Here is an 11,314-nt window from a genome sequence, read left to right as displayed (position 1 = left end):
CCCCCCCCCCCCGCGCCAACTTGTATAAACCAACGACCCACCAAACATACAACCACACCTGCTAGTGACTGCCAGCTCCCTCAGGTGCTACTAGGTCGCTGAAAGATTTTTTTAAATGTTTTATTTATTTTTGAGAGAGAGATAGAGACAGCGTGAGTAGGGGAAGGTCAGAGAGAGAGGGAGACACAGAATCCTAAGACAGGCTCCATCCAGGCTCTGAGCTGGCTGTCAGCACAGAGCCTGACGCGGGGCTCGAACCCACCAACCGTGAGACCATGCCCTGAGTGGAAGTCGGATGTTTAACCGACTGAGCCACCCAGGCGCTCCATGAAAGATTTTCATTTTGTTTTTGTTTGTTTGTTTAGTAATCTGTACACCAAACATGGGTCTCAAGCTCACAACCCTGAGATCAAAAGTTCCATGCTCCACTGACTGAGCCAGCCAGGCGCCCTGAAACATTTGTTTTAAAGTAAAATCATAGAAATATAAAATGAGCACATTAACAATTACTCATTAATTATTCCTATAAACCAAAAAATGTAATTTATGGAATCTTCTCCTTTCTATTTTTTTAAATGTTTATTTTTGAGAGAGAAAGACAGAGTGTGAGCAGAGGGAGGGCAGAGAGAGGGGGAGACGCAGAATCTGAAGCAGGCTCCAGGTTCTGAGCTGTCAGCACAGAGCCCTGCGTGGGGGCTCGAACTCAGGAGCCATGAGATCATGACCTGAGCCAAAGTCTGATGCTTACTGACCGAGCCTCCCAGAGGCCCCCAGTTGATGGGTACCAGACAAAAATCATTTGCATTTCCATGAACATGGGTCATCTGCAACATCATCACTCTTCCCGGTTAGATTCTCTCCCCGCAGAGTTGCGAAACAGTCAGACAATGAAGAATTCAAATCCCCACAGAACCAGAAAATGCCACAGAGGGGGTCCTCTGGTCGAGACCAATCCTCGTATGCCACTGGGAAGGGTGCTTCATATTCACCGTTTCAAAATCCTTCACAATTTATCCTTAATTAACGCAGGAATTTGGGTAGCAAAAGTCACACGCTGTTCATTATTTCCTGAGTATGTTGCTTCCCACTGAGCCTCTCTCCCTGTTCCCCTTAATCCAGGCTGCTGGCAATTCTTCCCAAGGCTTCCAAAGCTGTGCTTGCTTTTGCCTGGTTGTTGACGCTTGTTGTGAACGGGGCCAATAATCATGTTGATGAAGTTTTGGGGTGACAGTGGCGGGGGGGGGGGTTCGGGGCTGACGGCCAAGAAAGAATTCTCGAGGACATCTTTGGTGCAGGGAAAAAAAATGTGATTTTATTAAAGCACGGGGACAGGATCTATAGGTAGGAAGGGCTACACGGGGAATGTGATGGGTAACTGATTATATACCTTCAGGTTGGGAGGGGGTCAGGGACAGAGTAAGTCTCTAAGGCCCAGGTTTCCAGGACCTTGAGGGGCTAGCTGTGTTAGAAAAACACCATTTATTACCATGTAATAAAACCTCAGTCAGGGGGCCCTTCAGATGTATATCAGCGTGGAGTGTTAGACCTCCCTTTCCAAAGGAGAATCACTGAGGACAAAGCCCACAAAATACAAAAGGAGTTGGTTATTCAGGTTTATTTCAGTCCAGCCCTGACGCCCCGAAAAGCCCTCGGAAGAGCGCCCTGCGGAGCCATAGCTCAGGGTTTATACAGGGAGAGGGGCGAAGCCCATGTACAGAAGTGAGAATTTTGCAGTTAGAGGTGGGGGGTTGCTTAACAGCCACTTGAAGAACATGTTTGACCTTTCTAATCACAATGTTCACTAAAGATTTACATCTCAGGGGCTTGCTGCAGCCTGGAGGAGCCAGGTTGCTCAACCCCTGACCTTTTACCCGAGGCAGCTGAGCTCCTAGAAGGAGGTCACTCTGTCCATCTCAAGGACTTGTCAATGAGCTGTAGGCAGGGAGGGAATTTAATTTTTCATTTGCCTGAGTTTCCCACATGACCATGGCAAGCACTTTCTTTGCTCTTGGGTCACCAGGAGAGTCCGAGGAGCGTCACACATATTCCACCGGGGGATGGGGCGGGGTGGGGTGGGGGGTGTTGTTGGCCTGTGCTTTGCCCTCAGCTTGCCCCACGCTCCCTCATCACTGTCCCTGTCCACCCACCACACGCTGGCTCTGGGGCCGTCAGGTGGCACTGCCCAAAAATGCCAGGCGATGAAGACTCTCCTTGACCAGGCTCTGCTGTGAGGCGCTCCCCCCACCCATGGATGGTGTTCTAGCCAAAGGACATCAAATTCATTACTAAGTTGTATTATTTTTGCTGTTTGACACTCCTTACTTTCTAGGTTTCTGCCTCCAGAAGCCTTTCCCTTTAGTCAATCACCGAGCGGTTTTTAGGTCCGGCTCCTCACCCAGCACGTTCAACAGTCCCAAGAAGGACCTTCTCCCAAAATGTGCGGTCCTCACTTGACACCTTTGCTTTGCTTTGTCTCTTTCAAGCCCAAGCATGGGCAACCCCAGCCCCGCTTGCACTGTTACAGGAGCCTCTTTGGCAAACACTCTCGTGTAATTCATCTTTTTTTCTCATTGATTTATTTTTTAAAGTGAAAAACATTAACACGGTTCTGTTAAAACCACGGGCTCCAAATGGTTTCACTTAGGTGAAGGCTCCAAGTCAGTAAAACAAGACTTACTACCTAATCTAATTGTACTTTCAACCCCCCGGAAATGTAACCTTTAAACAGACAACATGGGATTTCCTGGTCAGGCCTAGGAATTTTACTGCCAGACCCCTCCTGTTTCTCTAAGGAGGGCGACCTTGGCTAACACAATAGACTCTTTATGAATTTCCTTTTCCGCTCTCTCTCCACCTTTAAAAACTTTGTCTTTTCTGTAAACCTCTGTTGCTACTCTCTACTTGCTAAATGGGATGCTTCCCAATTCCTGAATCAATGACTAAAGCCCATTAGATCTTTAAAATTTACTCAGAGGGCTCCTGGGGGGCTCAGTCAGTTTAGTGCCCCACTCTTGGTTTCTGCTCAGGTCATGATCTCATGTTTGTGAGTTCGAGCCCCATGCCGGACTCTGTGCTCTCTCCTCCCCTCTCTGTTTCTGTCCCTCCCCTCCTTGCTCTCTCTGTCTCTCTCAAAATAAATAAATAAATAAACTTTAAAAAATAAAATAAAATAAAATTCACTTGGTTGAATGTTTGTCATTTAACAGTTCCAAAAGTCAAAACTAGACAAAACAGTGTACTCCCAGGAAGTCACACTCCATCTCCTATCTCTCACACCAGATCTTATGACCTCATCTCCTAGATAACCAATCTCATTAATTTTCTGTCTTCCTTCTTGTGTATGTTTCTGCAAAAATAATATAGTATGTTTTCTCATTTTATCTCCTTTTCTTATCAAAATGTAGCTTTGTGCTTTTTCTCGTTTAAAAAATATATCCTGGAAAATACTTCAAGTTGGTTAATACAATTAGGGGAGGAAAATGTTTTCCAATAAGGAAACTTTTCTAGGTTATTTGGCTGTTCTAGAAATTAAATTGATATAAGACAGATTTCTTTTTTAGAGAGAGACTTCGAGCAGGGGAAAGGGGCAGAGGGAGAGAGAAGCTTAGGCCCCAGGCTCAGTGCAGAGACTGATGCAGAGCTCAGTCCTACAACCCTGAGATCATGACTTTAGCTGAAATCAAGAATCAGACGCTCAACCAACTGAGTCACCCAGGCGCCCTTAAGACAGAGTAACAGTAAAGAAATCAAACAGAAATTTAATGACATGTATATCTCCTGAACACAAGGCAACACCCAGGAGTAACTCCCTGAAATGGCTGAAGCCATCACGTTAAAGACTAAAAAAGGAGTTGAGGTGGGGAGTCATTTACAGGAGGTGACCTGGAGAAGCACAGTGAACAGGTGTGAGATTTACAAGATGGCCTTCTCCATTGAGAAGTTTCCAGAGATTAGGTACCACCACCCCCTTCCTGTCTCCTCCCCATAATGTGAGGGAGACAAACTTACAAATGGAGATTTCCCTTATAAATGCAAATGTCTCTTACAAAAAGGTTACATACATCTCAAGTTTTCATAGCTTTTCTGTCAGCAGTTCCTTAAAAAAAATAAAAATAAAACCACAGTTTAGGGGCACCTAGGTGACTCATCAGTTAAGTGTCTGACTCTTGATTTGGGCTCAGATCATGATCTCATAGTTTGTGGGATCAAGCCCTGCGTTGGGCTCTGCACTGACAGCACAGGGCCAGCTTGGGATTCACTCTCTCCCTTTCTCTCTGCCCCTCCCTCATTCTCTCTCTCTCACACACACTTTCAAAATTAATAATTTTTTTAAAAAGTTTAAATAATCAATATGGCAGAGGCATATTTGGGGGTGGTACATTTTCTCCCCTTCAAGACCTTCATTTTCATTTTTATTTTACAATTGCAACCTATTTCATTGTGTGAATATACCATAGTTTATTGACTCAGTTGCCTATACTTGAATTTTTTTGTGTAGCTTCCAATATATTGCAATTACAAAGAATGCTGCAACCAAATAGCTTTGGTTACATGGATGCTTGTATTGTCAGAGTCTCGCCTCAGGGTCAGTCCCTGGATGTGGAGTTGCCAGGTCACATATTAAATGTTTACGTGGTTTTGTTAAAATATTGCCTAGCTGCCCTTCCTCAGAGTTATACCTTTCTGTGTGCCCACCAACAATATCCGCGTTACTCGTTCCCCCAAGCCTTCCCAATTGAGTATATTATCAAGTGAAGGGAAGCAGAATATGTTACCCCAAAGTATGCCTCTTTGGCATAAGGACTATCTTGAGCTGATTATTTTGAAAAAAAAAAAAAAAAAAAAAAAAAAAGGATCCAAGAGAAGCTCTGAAAACCAGATGGAAGTGACCCTTTGTAAGAGATATTTGCATTTATAAGGGAAATCTCCATTTGTAAGGGTATCTTCNTGAAGGGAAGCAGAATATGTTACCCCAAAGTATGCCTCTTTAAAAAAAGGACTATCTTAAGCTAATAAAAAAAAAAAAAAAAAAAAGAAGTGGATCCAAGAGAAGCTCTGAAAACCAGATGGAAGTGACCCTTTGTAAGAGATATTTGCATTTATAAGGGAAATCTCCATTTGTAAGGGTATCTTCCTCTCTGAATCAGGAAGAGGAGGGGAACCTAATCTAGAAATTGACAGGGAAGGTCAAGACTTAAATCCGCATAACCTCCATCCCTTTGTTTACTATGCATTACCCTTAACTGGCTCTCCCCTGCCCCCAATATCTTTGTCTTTAGTTAGAGATAGTATTTAAGATGATGGCTTGGACCGTTTGGGGGAGTTACTCAGTTTTCCTGGGTATCTTATGCATGCAGGAGGTACATGTTATTAAACTTGTTTTTCTCCTGTTAATCTCTCTTCTATTACGGGATGGTGGGGGGGGGTCTCCACCTGGAATCTACAAGGGTAAAGGAAAATTATTTTTCCTCCCTACACATTTTAACTTTTGCCAATCTGATGAATGAAATTAACTATCTTTAATCCCTCATGCTTAACTCTGTCTCCAGCAAACTCTGCCTTGGAAGGTTTAGAAGGGCCTTGCTGGGAGGTTCTAGCTCCACCTGATGGTGGCATCTAGTTGCAGGAATTGGTGCCTTTCCACTGAGTTTTCCTTACCTACTAAATTTCCTGCCCTCTCTTCACTAATAAAGCCTACCTCCTACATCTTCTCCTTGGGGATGCAGCATGTGGCACACTCTAAACTTCTGAGTTAAGTGAGCACTAACACAATCGACACTCACACCATTTACTGTCTATGTTACGTGACCTTACTACTCGGAGAAATTCTGTCCAGGAGGATGAAGTTGCATCTCAACTAAGCCTCCTTAGAGTAAACTGGCTCATCCAACAAGAGTAACCTGGAGGGGCATCTGGGTGGCTCAGTTGGTTAAGCATCCAGCTTTGGCTCAGGTCATGATCTCAAGTTTTGTTTCCTGAGTTCAAGCCCCGTGTTGGGCTCTGTGCTGACAGCTCAGATCCTGGAGCCTGCTTCAGATTTTGAGTCTCCCTCTCTCTCTCTCTCTGCCCCTCCCCTGCTCACGTGTGCACTCTCTCTCTCAAAAATAAATAAACATAAAAAAGAAAAAGAGTCACATGCTCCACCCACTGAGCCAGACACACACTCCAATCTACCATGGTTTCACCCGACACTAACACTAATGCCCCTTCTCAACCTGACCATCCTTAAGGATTTCAACCTATGTTTCGTGGAGTAATCTCCTCCAAAAATAGACATTGAAGCACAGCAGAATATGCCACCCTAAAAGATGCCACTTTGGCATATTGATCATTTTGAGCTGAAGGCAATTAAGAAGTAGATACAAGAAAAGCACTCTGTCCTTCCCCCTATTGGCCTAAAAGCAGGACATCAGTTTGTAAAGGTTCCCCCACCCCCCACCCTGGCTTCTCTACCAGGAAGGAGAGAAGTTAACCACTGGCAACAACTCTAGACCCTTAGTCCAGAGATGACACCAGAAGATTCTATGTAACAACCCTTACTAAGTAGATTCTATGTAACAGTCCTTACTAAGTAGATTCTATGTAACAATCCTTACTAAGTAGCCCTTATTGGGGTGCCTGGCTGGCTTAGTAGGTAGAGCATGCAATTCTTGATCTTGGGCTCATGAGTTCAAGCCCCACATTGGGTGTAGAGCTTACTTTTATTATTTAAAAACTTTTTTTAATGTTTTATTTATTTCTGAGAGAGAGAGAGAGAGACAGTGTGAGTAGGGGAGGGTCAGAGAGAGAGGGAGACACAGAATCTGAAACAGGCTCCAGGCTCTGAGCTGGCAGTCAGCACAGAGCCCGACGCGGGGCTCAAACCCACGAAACATGAGATCATGACCTGAGCCGAAGTCAGACACTTAACCGACTAGGTTAACCGCCACCTAGGCGCCCCGAGCTTACTTTAAAAATAAATAAATGAAGTGATTACATAGGGAAGAAGAAAAAATATATTAAAAAAAAATAACAAAAATGTAGCCCTTATCTTCCATTCATTTTCCGCCTGTATTTATTTTCCCATAATTTGCCATCCTAGGAATGCAAGTCTTTTTCCTTTTCCCTTTGTCTTTTCACTTCCCTAAAGATGTGTTATTCTTTTGTGAAGATGCTACAGAAGCCCAAGTTCTTGTTTTGTTGTTGTTTGTTTGTTTTGGATTTTTTGGGTAATCTTTTCACCAACATGGAGCTCAAACCCCTAGAAGCCTGAGTCCTAACCACTAGGCGTTACTCATCTTGCGGAGTTCTCCCAGGTGAATGCACGATGCAGGTGTTAGTACGCTTGTTAGTCTGTCTTTTGTGACTCTGCTTCACAGTCCCCGACCTGAGACCCTACAAGGGTAGATGAAAAAAGACTTCTTTTTTCTTCCTCTACAGCATAGACATTGACTGCAGGTGTTCTCAGTGCTCACAAGCCTGTTAGGAATGTTGCGAAAACATTGGTGGAAAAGGGTGAGGAAGGCCTGGGAGCCTTAGGAGTGGTCCCTGCTCGCATCTGTCCCCTTGACATCATGGCCCCTGCCAGCCTCCTTCCCAGGGCAGGCAGAGAGATCTAATTCCCAATTCCCAGCACTTGGCCTTTTGTGTGGAGGTTGCCTTCCCCGGGGGTGGTGGGGGGGGGAGTTTCAGTGTGGTCCTGACTGGCCACCTCAGCACCTTATAAACCATGGGCCGGGCTCAGAGGTAGTACTAGGGCTGAAGCCAGGAGCCCAGCCCCTGAAACGCACTCAGCACACCAGAGATAAGTAAATGAGTCTACTTCCGTTCTCTTCTTTGGCCCTGCGCCCACCTCCGCTGACTCCACTGCCCACATAGAGACCAAACAAAATGTTTGTGGTGCCAACATTTAAAAAATTCAGGGTGTGGGGGCACCTGGGTGGCTCAGTCAGTTGGGCGTCCGACTCGGCTCAGGTCATGATCTCACAGTTGATGGGTTCGAGCCCCGCGTCAGGCTCTGTGCTGACAGCTCAGAGCCTGGAGCCTGTTTCAGATTCTGTGTCTCCCTCTCTCTCTGCCCCTCCCCTGCTCACACTGTCTCTCTCTCAGAAATAAATAAAAACATTAAACAATTAAAAAAAAATTCAGGGTGTGGGATCCTCTGTCATCCCCATCCTTCCTCCACTCTTCATTTGGCTTGCCTGACAGCCGACTAGAGGCAGCAGCTCCTCGGTCATCCGCATTGATCTCATTCAAATTCTGGAAACTGATCCTTATTCCTCACCATTTATTGATGGGCACAACGTGCCAGACACCGGGTACCTAGAACAGACACAAGAACACAAGCTCCCAGCCCTTAAGGAAGTTGGTGACATCAGCTAAAGAGCTATAAATAATAGATTTGTCACAGAAAACTATTGCATGATTTCTAGGTAGTTTAATGACCTACTGAGAATCAACTAGAAACAGAAACTGGATATGTGTTATTCTAAAATGACTCAGTGGGTGTGGGGCTCTCCGCGGGTTATGTTTTCATCCTGCATCACTGCTCACGGGCCCCTAGGCTTTCCATTCGTTCCTTTCTCTCCCGCAGTCTCTGATGATGTCACCTTTATTCTTGCCTACCTGCCACCACCCACTCTGTCTTCTGAGTTCCTTTCTTCCCGAAGATGTTGAGATCTAGACCAAAGGAATCTTAAAGTCTGCGTTCAGGGTTTACCCTTCTCCAGATGAGCACTGAGCAATGGCTAGAAGTGTTGAATCACTATATTGTACGCCTGACAGTAATGTAACACTGTGTTAACTATAGTGGAATTAAAATAATTTAGAAAAAAAATGGGTTTGACTGCTCTCTTTTAACTCCAGCGATGAGTAAAAACAGCAACTGGTATCCCATCATCTGTTTTGTGCAGCCTGGGATCTAAGACTGGTTTTTTACATTTCTAAATGATGGGGGTGGGGAGGGGGCGGGCAGGAATCAAAAGTTCCTTATTTCATGACATGTGGAAATTATGAAATTCACATTTCAATGTCCATAAATGAAGTTTTAGTGGAACACAGCTATGTTCATTCATGGTCTACAGGTGCTTTTTTTTTTTTTTTTTTTTTTTACTATACCTGTAAAGTTGTCTAGAGACTGTATGTCTAAAAGTATAAAACAATTTCTTTGAAGGCATCTTTGAGCATGCCAGTAGGTAGACACCTCCCCCAACCCGAGTTGGAAAAATTCACAGTTGGGGCGCCTGGGTGGCTCAGTCGGTTAAGCGTCCGACTTTGGCTCAGGTGGTGATCTTGTAGTTCGTGGGTTCAAGCCCCACGTTGGGCTCTGTGCTGACAACTCAGAGCCTGGAGTCTGCTTCAGAGTCTGTCTCCTTCTCTCCTCCCATCCCCTGCTTGCTCTCTGTCTCTCTCAAAAGTAAATAAATATTTTAAAAAACAAAAGGAAAATTCATGGTCAAACAGTTATTGAGATTAAATGGTAGCAGGTATGTCCAAGGAATAGTGGGATTTGACCCCTTTATGAATCTTGTGCCGGACAGGTGTGGGGAGGTGGTAAGTGACAGACCAACATTGGAATGGTGGTGACAGGAGGAAAGAGTATCATCATGGCAGAAGCCTTTGAGAGAGTATGAACAAGAAAACCAGAGAAATCAATGCCACCACATCTCTTCACAGCACGTTTTAGTCATTATAAAAATTAGGTCATGTACATCTTCCTACTGAATTTTTTTGTTGAATAAACTTTTGTGATAGTAATAAAAAAAATTATCCTCTGGTCATTTACTGTAAATTTGCCAATCCATAGCCTAAAATAATCCAGTTTGAAAGAGACCGTGGACAGCTCTTGTGTAGGTGACATAAAGTGCTTCCCAAATCTTGCCTCATTTGCTTCTAAAAACTTGATACAGTGAGGGTTATCACTATTTTTTAGGTGACAGAGACTGACAGAGAAAACTCTGCCAACATCAAAGGCTGGAATCAAGCTAGGTCTGCGACTTCAAAGCTGGTAGTCTTTCCAGTTCACGACACCCTCCCAAGAGGTCTGGAAGGCACATTCTGAATTATAACCAGACTCCTTTGTTGTTGTTTTCTAAATTTTTTAAATGTTTATTTTTGAGAGAGAGAGACAGAGCACGAGCAGGGGAGGGGCAGAGAGAGAGGGAGACACAGAATCTGAAACAGGCTCCAGGCTCTGAGCTGTCAGCACAGAGCTCTATGCGGGGCTCAAACTCACAAACTGCAAGATCATGACCTGAGCTGAAGGACACTCAACTCACTGAGCCACCCAGGTGCCCATAATCAGTCTCCTTTAGACAGCCCACCATTGGTCCTGATCTTCTACCTTGAGTCCATCCATATGGTGACCTTCCAAAATCTACAGGCTGTAATTTTGTCTTCCTAGAGTCTTTGATTCTCAGCTCGACTGACTCTTAGTCTCCTTAGCATCCATATCACTTTTATGAACACCTTCCACTGGTCTACAATCGTCTTAAAGTGTAGCACCTAAAGCAACCTGATACAGGGGTCTAGTGATGAGTGGACTGCCTACCTCAGTAGTTCTAGATGCTCCACATCTTTCCATCTTTATACATGACTAGTTGACTTTTTGGACCCAGAGGCAGAATCTTCCATTTACTACTATTGAATGTTGGTCTGTAAGTTGGAGTGTATCATTCCTGCCCACCAAGATTTTTTTAGTTCCAGCGTAGTTAATGGTGTTATATTAGTTTAGGTGTACAATACAGTGATTCAACAATCCCATATTTCACTCTGTGCTCTTCAAGCTAAGTGTACTCTTCATCCCCTTCACCTGTTTCTCTCCTCCCCTCCCCCTCCCCTCTGGTAACCATCTGTTTGTTCTATTGAGGTGTTTGAATTCTCATTCTGCAGCTTAACTTGCTGTTCTAACTCTTTGCCATCCACGAATATGGTCTGTATGCCTTCTGATTTTCACCTGGGTCACTGGCAAAAATGCAGTAGCCTTTATCCTTCATTCAAGAAGGTAGCACTCACAGGCCCTCCATTTTATCAAGGGCTTCATGTTTGTGTCACTGTGTCCTGTAGATCCTTTTGGGGTGGCTGACTGAAGTCAGTTCAGAGGAAACCCCAGGTAAGCATCATTACTTTCAGTGCCCTCTCTGACACCCACACAGCCACTTCTAAAGAGAATGTTCTTCTTCTTTTTTTTTTTTAATTTTTAAAAAATATTTTATTTATTTCTAGGAGAGAGAGAGACAGCATGAGCAGGGGAGGGTCAGAGAGAGAGGGAGTCACAGACTCTGAAACAGGCTCCAGGCTCTGAGCTGGCAGTCAGCACAGAGCCCGACGCGGGGCC

At 44.5% G+C, this 11,314-nt stretch overlaps 1 pseudogene; it reads left to right on the top strand.

Moving 5' to 3' along the window:
* The first annotated feature begins 393 nt into the window (after window positions 1-393).
* Window positions 394-9,611, top strand: LOC120241338 (annotated as a pseudogene).
* The last annotated feature ends 1,703 nt before the right edge of the window (window positions 9,612-11,314 follow it).

This window comes from Hyaena hyaena, unplaced genomic scaffold (assembly GCF_003009895.1).
Source record: "Hyaena hyaena isolate Hyena2069 unplaced genomic scaffold, ASM300989v1 scaffold_281, whole genome shotgun sequence".
Taxonomy (NCBI): domain Eukaryota; kingdom Metazoa; phylum Chordata; class Mammalia; order Carnivora; family Hyaenidae; genus Hyaena; species Hyaena hyaena.
The sequence above is the reverse complement of the archived record's forward strand: the minus strand, read 5'-3'. Positions and strand labels throughout refer to the sequence as shown.